The sequence below is a fragment of the Mesoplodon densirostris genome, chromosome 5 (assembly GCF_025265405.1).
Source record: "Mesoplodon densirostris isolate mMesDen1 chromosome 5, mMesDen1 primary haplotype, whole genome shotgun sequence".
In the NCBI taxonomy this organism is placed as follows: domain Eukaryota; kingdom Metazoa; phylum Chordata; class Mammalia; order Artiodactyla; family Ziphiidae; genus Mesoplodon; species Mesoplodon densirostris.
In genome coordinates this window covers 141,407,221-141,423,831 of record NC_082665.1, presented here as the reverse complement: position 1 = coordinate 141,423,831, position 16,611 = coordinate 141,407,221, and the positions used below count along the sequence as shown (strand labels likewise).

Genomic DNA, 16,611 nt, shown 5'->3' with positions numbered 1-16,611 from the left:
CTTTACAGATCACTGCAGTGATTAGAGACCTCATTAAACCTATGGGAATGTTCTGGTTTATTCATCTACATGAGGCTAAACAAAGAGCTGTTGAAAAACTAGGCAATTAAAATTGGTTATATTACTGCCAAACAACAGACTGCCAAATAATGAATTATTTTAATGGTAAAAAAGTGCATTTATTTTTAAGGTAAAGCATGCCCTCAACAGAGGATTTCAACACTAAGAGAAACACTTCCATAAAATGCACAAAGTTTTTACCTGTAAAGACAAACTCTCCTGTTATCTAATCAACAAGGTTCACTGTCACCTATAAATCGTCACTGATTTATAACACACATCAGTGAGTCCAGAAGCACATTATATTCCTCAAAGCACATGTACAAAAAGAAGAGATCGGGCTTCCCTGGTGGTGCAGTGGTTGAGAGTCTGCCTGCCAATGCAGGGGACACGGGTTCGAGCCCTGGTCTGGGAAGATCCCACATGCCGCGGAGCAACTAGGCCCGTGAGCCACAATTACTGAGCCTGCGTGTCTGGAGCCTGTGCTCCGCAACAAGAGAGGCCGCAATAGTGAGAGGCCCGTGCACCGCAATGAAGAGTGGCCCCCGCTTGCCACAACTAGAGAAAGCCTTCGCACAGACACGAAGACCCAACACAGCCATAAATAAATAAATAAATTTAAAAAAAAAAAAGAGAGAGATCCAATCGTGAGACTGATCCGAATTTTTTAAAATAAATTATGATGAATTGGGAACAAATATTTAGAAAGAGAATCTTAATTTTTTCCTCCTATCAATGAATTTTTGTATATGGGAAGTCTATAAAATCCACATTTACACCACCTTCAGTGCTTTGTTTTTTCTTTAAAAAAATAAAAGGAACTAAAATCAGCACTGCCCTGGTACATACAGCTTTGAGTCACCATTTTATAATCAATTATTATTTTCAATCTAACAAAACACCTCTTCTTAGCAAAAGTAGATAGATTTAAGGAGTCATTTCAAAATACCTATAGAAGCTATTAAGGAAAATGCTTATCAGGAAAAGACATGTTAGAAAAATGCATAAAAGAAACAAGTGCATCAGAAAATGCCAACGGTTAGCAGCCAGGGCATTTTTTTTTAACCTTAGGATATAGGAGGACCAAAGGACTAAGAAAACAAAATTAACATCTTTTTAACATTCTAGGCACTGAGTTATATCATTTGACTCTCACTTGATTGTTATCAATAAGAAAAAAGTCAGACAGTGTTAAGTATCCCTTAAATAGTAGACAATCATTGAAAATGATAGCATTAATGTATTATAGGAATCAATTAAAAACAATTTAATATGACCCAAGGTAATCATCAAATTTTGAAAATACTTTAAACAAAATATACTAGTGTAGGACACATAAAGAAAGAAATTCAAACAAGTCAACCAAAAAAAAGGAAAACATTTTCATGAAAATAAATATTAACATTCTTAGATATTTTTCTAGAAATATGTATTTCTCACATAACTTTCACCATTATGAGAAATAGATATTTAAGGAAAAATAAAAGTCATTTTCACTAAAGCTGTCAGGGCTGAAGCAAATATATTTTAAGAGTACTTTTTCAATTAACTATTCTTTAAAAAACAAAATTTCATTTGTAAAGTTTCAAACAGGGCTTAACAATTAAGAAAACTTGACCTATTTATCATTTCCAATAAATTTTGAAATAGGCAATACAAGATTTTATTTCATAAGAGTAAAAGGCACACTTTTTAAGTCTCTTTTCTGCATAATAAAATGACTAAAGATAGCTTTCTTTCTTAACTTTTTCTACACAAAAAAAGTTTATAGATTTTGCCTGGATGGATTTTTATACTTATAATTTCCAGTACAAAATTAACAGCAAGGATTTCATCATCCTTAATAGGAAAAGTAATGGGAATATACGTATACATATAGCTGATTCACTTTGTTATACAGCACAAACTAACACAGCATTGTAAAGCAATTATACTCCAATAAAGATGTTAAAAAAAAAAAAAAAAGTCATGTTGGCCAGACCCTTGGGCAGACAGAAATGTTACGGAATCTAATGACTCAGAAGGCAAAACTAAAAATATGTAGTCTGTGTCTGGCAAGCCTATGCCAAATAAGGACTCCTGTTGCTTCAGTACTGTTGCTAATTACAAAAAAGCAAAACCAAGTAATAAATAAGTAATTCTGTCAAAGGCAGGCCTGTTCAATAACATTATGCAAAAACTTTTGTTTCTTCTTACCTGCTATTCACTATCGTGACTGTGATGAGAAATAAATCTTACTCAACTGGGGGAAGTAAAAGAAGAAAGTGCCTACATGCACCACTAATAAGTTCTTGCCAACCAGTTCAACAGTCCAACTTGTTCACCCTCTACGAAGTATGCGTGTCAAAAAATTTAACCTACATTTGACACATACTTTAGATTCCACTAAAATTTATACCACAAATTTATCAGAAATATAAGGACAGAAGACAACTGATCTACAGAATCAATGGCAAAAGAGAAAAAAGGAAAGGGAAACTATTATAGTATATCACCAGAATTAAGAGACAATTCAACCAAACATACATCATGGCTTTTATTTGGGTCCTAATCTGAAAAGTCAACTGTAAAAGGGTACTTATGAGAAAATTAGGAAAATCTGAACACTAACTTGTATTTGTCAATATTACGGAATTATTGTTAATTTTTTAGCATGCTAATGGCATTGGTATTTTTTAAAGGGTTCTTATAATTTAGAGACAAATAATAAAGTATTTATTCAATGAAAGGAAATAGTGTTTGTGATTTGTTTTAAAATTATTAGGGGTAGATGCGAGACAATGGAGGAGGAAGATAAAAAGTAAATAAGACTGCCCACGTATGCTGACTATTAAAAGTGGGTTCCATTTATATATGTTTGGAAATCCCTACAATTAAAAAAAGAGAGAGTTCAACTTTATGCACAATCCCTAATCTTCCAATCAGAAAAATATTCAATATAAAACTCTTTTCAACAATCTGAATCATCTAAGTAAAAGGAAAAATAGAATAGACAGCAGAAATTTTCTAACCAGACATTATAATTTAAACAACTATAATTAGTACCTTATCCAATCCACCCACAACAACCAAAAGGATCAAGTGAGATGATTGAAGAAATGGGCTTGAATAATGGTTACCCATCAACCACTACCAAAACCAGTCTAAGATGGTGTCAAAGAAAAGATAAATGGAAGCCCAAATGTGACCAAACATAAACTCTAGAGCCACTGCCTGACTCTGTTAGAAAACAGTTAATACAGTTTGCATGAGCAAGAAACATGTAAATCATCTATAGAGTGTGGTCTATTACAACAACCATTTATCAAATGAAAATCACATCATAGCAAAAAAAAAAAAAAAAAACTTTTGTAATCATATTTACAAAGTCCCTCAAAATACCTAGCACCACAGTAAGGTTTAATAAATATTTGTTAAGTGGCTTAATATTTAGCCTTCTACGAAAATTTAGATGAATAACAGAATTTCTCCAAAAATCTAAATCTTTTTTATTTAGAAAGGCAAAAAAAACAAAAAACACCCCACTCTGTTCTTTCTTACTAATGAAATTACAGCTCTGGGGAGGAAAAATGGCATTGTTAGTCTTTTTTTTTTTTTTTTCTCCAAATAGTTGTTGATACAATACCAGAATTCATCAATTTTTAGAGCTGATATAATTTTTCTTTCCAAAAACAAATCATGGCTTTAAAACAGGAAGTTTTTTGGCTAATATATCCCATCTCCAAAATGCTAAAAATAAAAAAAATAAATAAATAAAAATTAAAAAAATTAAAAAAAAAAAAAAAAAATCAGCCCATAAATCCAGCTGAAATTCATTGTCTTAATAACAGGCATCACATTCAGTAAATCAGCGCCAGCCCAGCTGCCTTTGATCTCACTCAGAGGGATTATTCTCCTACTTCCCAAGAAACTTTCCCTACACCCAGTCTTAATTTTACATTTGCAAAAATCAAGAAAAATAATTCTACCACAGAAGGAGCTCTGAGTATATACTTTACTCTGCAATAACTCATTTTATGAAAGACATGTCCTTCATCTGTAAGGATCAGTGGTGCTCAACTTTCTATTCAAGGAACGCATTTTCCTAGGAATGGTTAGCATAGGGGCCAGCAAACTTTCACTGTAAAAGGCCACATAGTAAATATTTTAGGCTTTGTGGTCTACATACAATCTCTGTCATGATTCTCCTTTTTTCTTTCTTCTTTAAAACTTTTTTAAAATTAAAAAAATAAAAATCCTTAGTTTTCTGGTTGGTTGTACAAAAGCAGCCATGGGCCAGATTTGGCCTAAGGGTCATAGTTTGCCACTGTGGTTGGCCATAGGGATCTGGCAACAAACTACTTGGGTTCCAATCTCAGACCTACCATTTATTACTTGTTTGAAATTGGTCAGTTACTTAAACTCTGTGTCTCATCTGTTTCTCATCTATGTGTGTAATAGCACCTGATAGGCTTGCTGTGAGAATTAATGAATTAATATATGTAAAGTGGATGATACACTTAAGTCCATACATATGTCTAATGACCATACCTTATTATTTCCACTCAACAGATAAATGTGTAAGGGAGTTGATGTGCAAATCTCAGCAAGTTATGCAACTCAATCTTTTTCTCTACCAGAGTTATTCATTCAAGAACCAAATATCTCTTCCAACTCTCAAGATTTTATGATGCTAGTACAGTACTGTCCCCTTACCCAAGGTTTCTGTTACCCACAGGGTCAATCATGGTCTGAAAATATTAAATAGAAAATTCCAAAAATAAATAACTTATAAGTTGTTTAAATTGCACACCATTCTGAGTAGCATGGTAAAATCAATTGCCATCCCATTCTGTACTGCCTGGGATGTGAATCATCCCTCTGTCCAGTGTATGCTGTCCATTAGTCATTTAGTAGCCATCTCAGTTATCAGATCCACTGTCACAGTATCACACTGCTTGTGTCCAAGTCACCCTTATTTTACTTAATAATGGCCCCAAAGCACAAGAGTAGTGATGCTGGTAATTCAAGTAAGCCAAAGAAAGCTGTAAAGTGCTTCCTTTAAATGAAAAGGTGAATGCTCTTGAGTTAATAAGGAAAAGGAAAGCATATGCTGAGGTTGCTAAGATCTATGCTAGGAACAAATCTATCTGTGAAACTGTGAAGAAAGAAAAAGAAATTCATGCTAGATTTGCTATCTTGCCTCAAACTGTAAAAGTCATGGCCACAGTGCATGGTAAGTGCTTAATTAAGATAAAAAGGCATTAACTTTATACAATAAGATATTTTGAGAGAGACCACATTCATATAACTTTCATTACAGTATACTGTTATAACTGTCTATTTTATTATTAGTTATTGTTCATTTCTTACTGTGCCTGATCTATAAATTAAACTTTATCATAGATATGTATGTATAGGAAAAAACAGAGTATATATAGGATTTGGTATTATCCACAGTTTCAGGCATCCACTGGGGGTCTTGGAATTTATCTGCCGCAGATGAGGGGTGGAGGCAACTCTAATGTGGGAAAAAAATCTATGTAAAAAGAGTTCAATTTAAACTGTGCACTAAAATAATTTAGCAAGTAACTACAGATACACCGTCTCAAATCTTTCCATTTCTCTCCATCTCCAAGCAAGCTAACTCAAATTACGATCATCACTAGCCCACGTTTCCACAATACCCTCCTAAATCCCACGATACCCACTCCAATCATATCTCTACAAAGCAGACTTAATCTTTTCAAAAAAATTAGATATCTAGTCATGTCACCCCATTGCTAAACATCCTTAAATGACTTTCCATTGCTATTAGCACAGCGGCCAAGCTACTTTGCCTTAATGTGGTCCTTGACTACCTTTATCCTCTCTAATCTCACCCACTATCTCTCTGCCCTTTGCTCTCTCTGCTCCAACTGCACAGTTTTTCTTTTTTTTTTTTAAGTTCTCCAACAATGCCTGCTCCCTCCCACCCTGAGGAGAAGAGCCTATGCAAAACCTTTATCTAATGTCACCTCTGATCTCTTGATGCAGCCACTGCCTGTTCAATTCATTGAGATTCTTACACATATGCCATTTCCTTGGGGGAAACTTCCCTGACCTACTCAAGTATGTCAGTGCCCATTATACATTTTCACTGCATTCTCTACCTCTCTTCTGGAGCACTTATGACAAATTGTAATTACATATTAATTTGCATGATTATTATTCAAGAGTAAAGTCTCTTTCTCCAACTAGACTGTAAATTCCAGAAAGGCAGGATGTTTTTTGCTCAGCACTACACCTCCAGGACCTATCAAAGTGTTTAGCATATAGTAGATTCTTAATAAATATTTGTTGAATGAGTGGATTCAGGAACAAGGGATGTTATATTTTATCTGTGTGGGTGTATAAAATAATTTGTTTGGGTTTCCCTGGTGGTGCAGTGGTTGAGAGTCTGCCTGCCGATGCAGGGGACACGGGTTCATGCCCTGGTCTGGGAGGATCCCACATGCCGTGGAGCGGCTGGGCCCGTGAGCCATGGCCGCTGAGCCTGCACGTCCGGAGCCTGTGCTCCGCAACGGGAGAGGCCACAACAGAGAGAGACCCGCGTGCCGCAAAAAAAAAAAAAAAAAAAAAAAAAATTGTTCCCAACAAAATCCTTATGTAGTTTGCATTATTACATCCAACTCATAGATGAAGAAAATAAGGCTAAATAGGTTAACTTAGCCAAAGTCACCCAACAAGTTACTAGCGAAGCTGGAAGAGGAACTTCGGGTATTCCTCAAAGTCCATTTCTTTCCAATGTTTCATGTGGCCTCACTTGGTGGTAAAGGTCAAGAGGCTAGAATCTGTTTAAAATTAAAATTAAAATCTGCTTAAATGTACAGAAAAGAGATAACATAGCAAGCCTAAGACTTCAATCTTAGTTTTCAGGATTGATCCTCAGCTGGCATCTGGAAAGCTGGATTTGGAGAGGATTCCCACCATTCCCAGATAAGAACAGCTCATTGTTTCTGAACTGTACAAACAAGGTATTTATGCTGAACACCAGCTTTCCTTCTAGGAGTTCGGAATTCTGGTACAGGGGTTGCCTCTATGACTAGCCCCGAATAAAAACCTTAGCCACTGAGTCTCTAATGAGCTTTCCCAACAAATAACATTTCACATGTGTTGTCACAACTAGTTGCTGGAGGAATTCAGCTAATCCTCTGTGACTCCACTGAAAAAAGACTCTTGGAAGCTGTGTCTGGTTCCCCTGGACTTTGCCTATGTGCCTTTTCCCTTTGCTGACTTTGCCTGGTATTCTTTTCAATGTAAAAAGTCATAGCTATCAATATGACGATATGCTGAATCACCTGAATCCTCCTACTGAATTGCTGAACCTGGAAATTGTCTTGGGGATAGCTGACCCATTATGCTTCTAGCTACAGGCAGCATTTCTTCATCTGAAAGAGACACTATGGGCCTAATTGAGTTTTACATTCTGGGCTCAGAGGCCAGGCTAGAGACATACAGGAAAGACTCCAAATAGACTCCATAAAGGAAATATTTGGTAGATAAGACAATCATACCCTGCTTCTCCACTGATTGAGAAGCATTTCATTTTAACAAAACATTACTCAAATACAAACTCAAAAATGAGCCAATGTGTGAACTGCTGACCAAAACAAACAAATAGACAAAAACACAATCTTAACGAGAGGTGACGATCCCGCTGTAACCTGTGCAGTTCATGTACAAAAACTATCGGACGTTTGGCATGCTACATTAAGGAGAATTTTAACAAACGTGGAGTTTGACCAGCATGGTTAGAGGTTTGGCAATCATTTCACATATCAAATAATTGAGGAAGTGAGAATTCTTCTACCTGAAAAAAAAAGATTCACCACCTCTCTACCTCACCATATTTGAAGAGAAAAAAAATGGATTTCCTCTATTTTATTTTCAAAGAGATAATTGGCTAGGGGAAGAATTAATGGAGAGGAGGCAAATTTTCTATCAATACTGTCTTACTCTGTTCAGGCTGCTATAACAAAATACCTCAGATGTGGTAGCTTATAAACAGCAGAAATTTATTCCTCCCAGTTCTGGAGGCCGGATGTCCAAGATCACAGCACCAGAATGAACACGTTCTGGTGAAGGCTCTTTTCCTGGCTCAGAGCCAGCACCTTCTCCCTGTGTCCTCACCCGGTGGAAGGGGCCAGGGACTCTGTGGGGTCTCTTTTATAAGAACACTGATCCTATTCATGAAGGCTCTGCCCTCATGACCTAAGTCTCTCCTATAGGCTCCACTTCATTGTCTTCAGATGTTAGGATTTCAACATATGAATTTTAGGGAGACACAAACATTCAGACCATTATAGTTACCAACCTGTTGACTAAAAAATATGGCTATTTTATGAAACACTTTCATCCATGGGAACTGTTACAGTGGGCAAATAAGAATAAGCTTTGGTCACTGGATATTAGCTTTAAGTAGACCTTCTAATGAATATCCTTCTCACAAATGGGATCGAATATTTCATAGTATAAGCATCTTCATAATTTTGCCATGGTGAAAGGGGATGAGGTATCTTCAGAACCTCTTTTATAAGAGCACTAACCCAATTCATGATGACTCCACCCTTATGACTTAAGGATCTGCCAAAGACCCCACCTTCTAATAACATCACCTTTGTGGGTTAGGATTTCAATATACGAATTTTGGGCAGCCACAAACATTCAGGTCGTAGCAAATACAAAGTACAGTTAAAAGCACCCAGGATGAATGGACTGTCTTGGAAAAGCAGCATTTCCTATCTTTACAAGTATTAAAATAAATAGCACAGGACCATTTTCCAGAATTTATGACTTGGAGAGCACAACTGATCCCTTCAAAAGTTATGAGATGCATACCTTGAATGTAATTTTAATGTCAAAGGAAAAAGGATCTGCCCTCTTCACATCCAGAGCTGACTCCAATCTGTTGAATTCCAAGGGTTCAAAGGTTGCAGCAGGACTTCCCTGGTGGCACAGTGGTTAAGAATCCACCTGTCAATGGAGGGGACACAGGTTCGAGCCCTGGTCCGGGAAGATCCCACATGCCGCAGAGCAACTAAGCCCGTGCGCCACAACTACTGAGCCTGCGCTCTAGAACCCGCGAGCCACAGCTACTGAGCCTGCGTGTCGCAACTACTGAAGCCCACGCATCTAGAACCCATGCTCCACAACAAGAGAAGCCACCGCAATGAGAAGCTTGTGCACCACAACGAAGAGTAGCCCCCGCTCGCGGCAACTAAAGAAAGCCCCTGTGCAGTGAAGACCCAATGCAGCCAAAATAAATTAATTCAAAAAAGAAAAAGGTTGCAGAAACGTCCAAAATAGAAAGATGTACCAGTAATGAGAACCTCCTTTGAGTGGGATGATATAACCCATCTCCTGGCCAAATGCTTTAGCAGAGAGTATAACCTGCCTGCCAGAAATTTGGTCCCAAGGTTGTACGGTTTGTTCAAACAAATTATTGTGTTTGATTTACAATCTGATCTACTGCTCTTTATTCCATATTTTGCATAGGCACTAGAAGTATTTCCCAGACTCATCAACAAAGGACATCAGTAATAAAGTTAATTACCAGAACAGAGCTTCCCTGGTGGCGCAGTGGTTGAGAGTCCGCCTGCCAATGCAGGGGACACGGGTTCCTGCCCCGGTCCGGGAAGATCCCACATGCCGCGGAGCGGCTGGGCTCGTGAGCCATGGCCGCTGAGCCTGCGCGTCCGGAGCCTGTGCTCCGCAACGGGAGAGGCCACAACAGTGAGAGGCCCGCGTATCACAAAAAAATTACCAGAACAAAACAGCAGGGGCTGAGATCATATACTCTTGCTAATTCACCTACAAATGGAAAAAAAAAAAATACACACACACACAAAAACAGTTGTCCTAGGGCAGAGAACATCCTGAGATGCACTTGTGGTCCATGTGAGACAAAGCTGCAAGGGTGAGGTGCCTGAGCCAAGATGACCTTTATTTCTTGATAATGGAAAACAAAAAAATCTTTTTAAAGATGTCTGCTTAATCTAAAGGAATGAAAATAAATCAATGTGGGACGCAAAATTAAAAGCAGACCTGACAAAGTGTGGAGGGGCTGAAAGGAAACAAATGAAAAGTCGTAACTGTAATTCACCATCTTCAAGTACAAGGAAACATTTGCTTCTCCCACTCCACATTGCCATGAACACATTATAATTATATATATTTTAAGAGGGCATTTTCCATTGTACCCAGGTAGCATAAAATGAGTACAATTAATCTGAGCAGCACCCCATCCCTCACCTGCCTTGAGAGTTTTATGGCATCTTTGCTGGCAGTTCAGAATCCTCCCCCACAACTTGCTAGTTCCCCACAATGTCCAACAAGTTGAAGTTGCCATATAAAAGATTACTATAAAACCAAATCAGCACATTAGACATTTCAGGGACATAAAATTAAATGTAGACGATGTGACATCTACAACTATAAATACCTTCTCCTATGGAATTACTACAAGACTCCAAAATAAAGCTTCATTATTCACTTTGTGTTATAAAATGTCATAAACTATCATCTTTATATGAGAAATGTCTTATTTTATTGGAGTATATCCCAGAAAATAAAAGAAATATTCTAGTATTCACTATGCCAAGTTAGAGATTAAAGCAATATATTTGTATATACACATGACTGCTTTTTCCTTCTCCAGCCACTTTTTGTAATTTAATTTTTGGACTGGGTGATAAAGTAGGAAGTGATATTCTTTCCCAGCCCTTTCTCCCAGACATATAGTTGACTTTCCCTCAGGAGATACCAATGCTATTGTTCTTATGGATGCTTCAAGAGATGTCAAGGCATACAATGCCAAACACTTTATAATCTATACCCCATTTTGCTTCTTTTTCCTTTTTTCAAAAAAAACAGTTCAATTTCTTCAACTTCTTCAACCCCTCAGCTCCCCAACTTTTGGCAATCACGAATCTGTTCCTTGTGTCCATGAACATATATACATATGTGTACATATATATCTGTGTGTATATATATGTATATATGTATGTGTATATATAGTGTGTGTGTATAAATATATATATGTTTTAAGATTCCACATGTGAGAGCAAACAGTATTTGTCCTTCTCTAACTTATTTCATTTAGCACAATGCCCTCAAGGTCCATCCATGTTGTCACAAATGGGAGGATTTCATTCTTTTCTATGGCTGAGTAATAATATTTCATTGTATATATGTACCACAATTTCTTTATCTGTTCATCTATCAATGGAAACTTAGGCTGCTTCAATATCTTAGCTATGGTAAATACTGCTGTGATGAACGTGATTGTGCACATAGCTTTTCGAATTAGTGTTTTCATTTTCTTCATATAAATAACCAGAAGTGGAATTGCTGGATCATATGACAGTTCTATTTTTAATTTTTTGAAGAACCTCTATAATGTCTTCTATAGTGGCTGAACCAAATTTACATTCCCACCAATACTGCACAAGGGAAACTTTTCTCTTATTAGAGTCTTTATTTTAAAGTCTACATTGCCTGATATAAGTATAGCTGCTCCAGCTTTCTGTTGGTTTCCATTTACATGGAATATCTTTTTCTATCCCTTCACTTTCAGTCTGTGTGTTTCCTTACATTTAAATGAGCCTCTTGTAGGCAGCACACAGATGAGTCTTGGCCTTTTTTTAAATTCATTCAGGTACTTTATGTCTTTGAATTGGAGAACTTAATCCATTTAAAGTAATTATTCATAGGCATGTGCTTATTGCCATTTTGTTAATTGTTTTCTGGCTATTTTTGTAGTTAAATATTTTTTTGCATCTTTTTAAAACATTTACATATCTTTGAGATATTTTCAAATGGAATCCAGCAGCACAGTATTCCATTGCATGGATGAACCATAACTTAATTACCACCATGCTAGTGGCAGATATTAAATTATTTCCAATCTAATACTGTACTAAAAAAAATTTGCAATTGATAATGATGTACATAAGTAATTTCTTACATGTAAGATTGTATTTGTAGAATAAATTCAAAATAGAATTTCTGAGTCAAAAATTTCCTCCCATTCACTATCACTATTATCATTTGACTTTGTTTAAATTTCTTTTCCTACAATATTGTTTTTATCAGCCATTAACTCTTACATTCCTAGGTTTGTGTTATACTTAAGAAAGTCTTTCCACATGTTATAATTATAAAATAATTCTTCCATATTTTCTTCCAGTTTTTTATATTTTTTTTCATATTTATTTCATCATGTGGCTGAAGTGGAATAAATGAAATGCTGAACCTGTTGAGGCTTTCTCTCATTCCAAACAAGGAAGTCCTTGGGTTCCATTCTGAATTTTATAGATAGATACATAGATAGGTAGGTAGACAGATAGATAGATAGATTTTCTTTTCTAGATAGCTCTCTCATTTTATTTTATTTTATTTCACTTCATTTCATTTCAGTCCACTCAGCATGCAGGATCTTAGTTCCCCGACCAGGGATCAAACCCGTGCTCCCTGCAGTGGAAGTGTGCAGTCCTAATCACTGGACAACCAGGAAATTCCCTCCATTCTGAATTATTAAAACTTATGTCAAGTTAACATACTAATGTTTTAAAGAGAAATAGTAATTATTTCAACTATGATTGCAAGCTGACCTATGATTTTTTAAAGACAGAAAAAAAACAAAAAAAAGTCTCAAAATATACAAATGCTGAGAACACTAAAAGTAACAGGAACATAATACTGTCCCATAATTTGTTTTTTTGTAAGTAAAACTGGCTTTATAACACTATTTTGATTGGATATAAAGTCCCACATAAAAGGTTCTCTACGTGCTCCCATCTGCCACACTGACAAAAACTCCCCTAAGATGGAATTATCTCTGACCCAATCAGCTCCCTGTTGTCTAAGTGCCTGATATTCCTCCCTTCTTATTTCTTCTTTCAGTTTTGAATAGGGACCTTCTTGAATTCTGAACCAGGTCATATGTGAAAAGACATACATAGATGATTCTCCCTGACAAGTCATTGTTGAACAAGTCTGTGGCTGATCAACCTCAGGACCTTGAGACAGCCAACCTCCCAGAATGGCCTCAGTCACATCAGTCATGGTTCATCAGAACCTGTGCACCACACTTCCAGACCTAGGTGAATTCCATAGGGTGGGGATGGTGTGGTGTGGGTAGGCATGCACCTCAGCATGGGGCTCAGAACGCTTGAAGGACAGCAGCAGCAGAAATCTACCCAACTGACCTTTCACCCTACCTCATGCAAGACAATATAAAGCCCTGAACGTGTTAACTTTTCTAAGTTCAGTGCCCATTATAATGAGTGTGTTAGGTCAGTTTTAACAGGAAGCCAAAGATCCTTCTGAACATGTGTTTATATTCTCCTGGTGCCTGAAGTACAGTTTAATTCAAGTTTGAAATTAGGGGGAAAAAATTCAAAAAGATTGGTATCATGTAGCAAACACAATTATATGATTAAAATAAGTCCTTAAAGAGCCAGTCATTTTAAGTGTTTGATTTCAATCCATTATCATTCAGGCAATAAAGAGATAGAAAGATGTATACTGGTACGTTACCTGTGTTCAAGTAAAATATTTAATTTGATATGTAACACATAGTTGACACTTGTTTGTTGACTTTAATGGTTTCTGTGATAACCGCCCCACCCCCACCCCAGGCCTCTAAGCACCCCCCCTGAGGCCATTTAACCTCCATCCCAGAGATCATACCAACCTCTTCTCAGTCCTCAGGTTCTTCCATGCCAAGCTCTTCTGCAGAGACATGTTCCTTTCCTTAATAACTGGGTTGTCTGTCCTTCACTTTTCCCATCAGTGATCAGATACCTATCATGACATATTATTTCAATAGACGACTAGAATCTGGTTTTGTACCTTCTTCCTCAATTTTAGCTCCTGTCAAAATATTCCAGTCTCAGAGCTGGCACCTCAAACGCTTACCAGGAAAGCCCATATGTGCTGCCTCAGACTTTACATGGCTGACCATTCTCAAGATTTGCCCAGTGCTAATGCTCACAACTTCCAAGTTCTCTGCTAACCTTCTACGGTCCAAAATTTACTCCACAAGAAGAAAATCTGAATCATGGACATAAGCATTCACTAACAGAGTTCCATTCCCCTGATTGTCCTTTATCCTGTAGACATGTTTCCCAGTTTCTTTTTCAGAGAAAAGTTTTTGTTTACTCATTCTTAGAACATTCTACCTCTGGCCCTCCTACACCCATTTTAGTTTCCTCCCATCTCTGGGGATTGCTGAACTTTGAAGATTCAACTGGTTCCTTAATTCAGACACTCCCAGTCTGGTCCATCATGCTGATGTCCTTCTCCAGCAGTTCTCAAACATCAGCTTGCATCAGAAATACACAAAGCCTTATTAAAACATGCATTTCTGGACCACACCCCCAGAATTTTTGATTTGTTATGTCTTAGGAGAGGTTCAGAAATAATTTCTGTGCACCAGGCATCAACACCAGGAGATGTTGATAATGCTGAACAAGGATCACATTCTAAGAACTACATCCTAGGTAGGCCAGTGAATATACACACTACAGTATCTCTAATTCTAGATAACAGCCCAGTGAAGAGATTAAACAATGAAGAAAGAAATCAAAAGTAGTTGGGGGGGTGGTAGTGCCATAGAAGAAAAAAAATTTAGGGGGCCTCAAAGATGGGATAAGACTTAGCTAGTCAGAAATGAGGAGGAAATAATAGTGTTTTCAGTATCCAGAATGACAGGAAATGGTTAATTGCAAATCATAATTTAGGAGTGAGAGAGACCAGCTGGCAGCAGAGATGCGGCAGACCAGGGAGGCCAAGGCCAAAGGCACCGAGCTCTGTAAGGGACAGGAATGCCACAGAAGGGTTTGAGCAGAGAACTAACATTGTTAAGGTGCCATAATTTCATTCACTCCTTCAAAAAATCTTTATTGTAGGCCTACTATATGCCAGACACTGTTCGGGAGTTTGGGGATTCCAGAGGGGACACGAGACAAAAAATAAATCTTTGCCATCATGGAGTTTACATTCTAATGCAGGGGGACAAAAACCAAAACAAAAAATAACTTCATCTAACTTACACGGCTAAAGAGAAAGGAGGAAGGGGCATAGGGAGTCTTGAATTGTTGGCATCTGGGAGAGCATAATCAAGTTTCACGGAGAGGGTGATGTGAAGTGAAGGAAGGGAGTTAGCTCCGCAGGTATCTGAGGGGATGTTATCCCGTAAGTGGAAAGAACAAATACAAAGAATCTGAATGAGCCAGTTTCAGGACTCACACGTGCTTGGGGGAGAGAGGGGAGTGCACTACAGGCACCAGAATACAGAGGAGACTAAGCAAGGGAGAAAATGAGATGCATCCAGAAACCAGAGTGACTAGATTGTGCAGGGCCTAGGAGGCCATTGCAAAGATTTTGGCTTCTACTCCAAATGCAATGGGAAGCTCTTAGAGGATTTTGAGTCAAAGGATGACATAACAGTTGTTCAAATACTAATACTATTACTATTACAACTACCACCGTTGCTGCTGCTGATACTAATACTAATAATAGTGTCTACCATGTAGACACTATTAACTCTTTTAATCCATACACTACAGCTATTCCAATTTTATATTTAAATATGTTGCCCAAGATTAAACACACCATAAATGTCAGGACCTAGATAAGGACCCAGACAGCCTGGCTCCAGAGTCTATGCCCATAACTGCAATAAATACTGCATTCCAAAATCCGACTAAAGTTTAAATCTTACGAAATCTGAATAAAGTTTATTCATTCTGGTTGCTATGATGAAAGAGGTCAAGGGTAAAATTAGGAAGCCTGACTGGGAGAAAGTTTACAGCAATAATCTAGGCCATGGCACTTCCCTGGTGGCACAGTGCTTGAGACTCGGCACATCCAATGCAAGGGGGCCAGGTTCCATCCCTGCTCGTGGAGCTGGATCCCGCATGCCTGCCGCAACTAAGAGTTCACGTGCCACAACTAAGAAGCCCGCATGCCAAAACTAAGAAGCCCACATGTCGCAAATAAGGAGCCCACTTGCTGCAACTGGGACCCGGCACAACCAAATAAATAATCTAGGCCACGGGGACATGCACCAAGGGGTAGCAGTAAAGAAGGTAAAAAGTGATCAGTCTGGGGCTTCCCTGGTGGCGCAGTGGTTGGGAGTCCGCCTGCCGATGCAGGGGATGCGGGTTCGTGCCCCGGTCCGGGAGGGTCCCGCATGCCGCGGAGCGGCTGGGCCCGTGAGCCATGGCCGCTGGGCCTGCGCATCCGGAGCCTGTGCTCCGCGACGGGAGAGGCCACAACAGTGAGAGGCCCGCGTACAGAAAAAAAAAAAAAAAAAAAAAAAAAAAGTGATCAGTCTGGATATGTTTTGATAGATTAAACAAGACTGACTGACATTAAATGTGGGATTTGAAAGAAAGGTGTGAAGGACTCCAGATTTATTTAAGAAGACTAACCTTAGAAGATTAGTCTGCTGCATGGGTAAAATGGTAAGAAAATGTTTAAATCAAAGGCGATTCCTGTGACCTTCAAGATGATACAAAAGCT

The 16,611-nt window shown here is 38.0% G+C and overlaps 1 protein-coding gene across 3 annotated transcripts in view; it reads right to left on the bottom strand.

The window, feature by feature from the left end:
• PLOD2 (procollagen-lysine,2-oxoglutarate 5-dioxygenase 2) overlaps positions 1 to 16,611 on the bottom strand; it is a 116,560-nt gene that overhangs the window by 66,797 nt on the left and 33,152 nt on the right. The gene's annotated exons all lie outside the window — the stretch shown is intronic.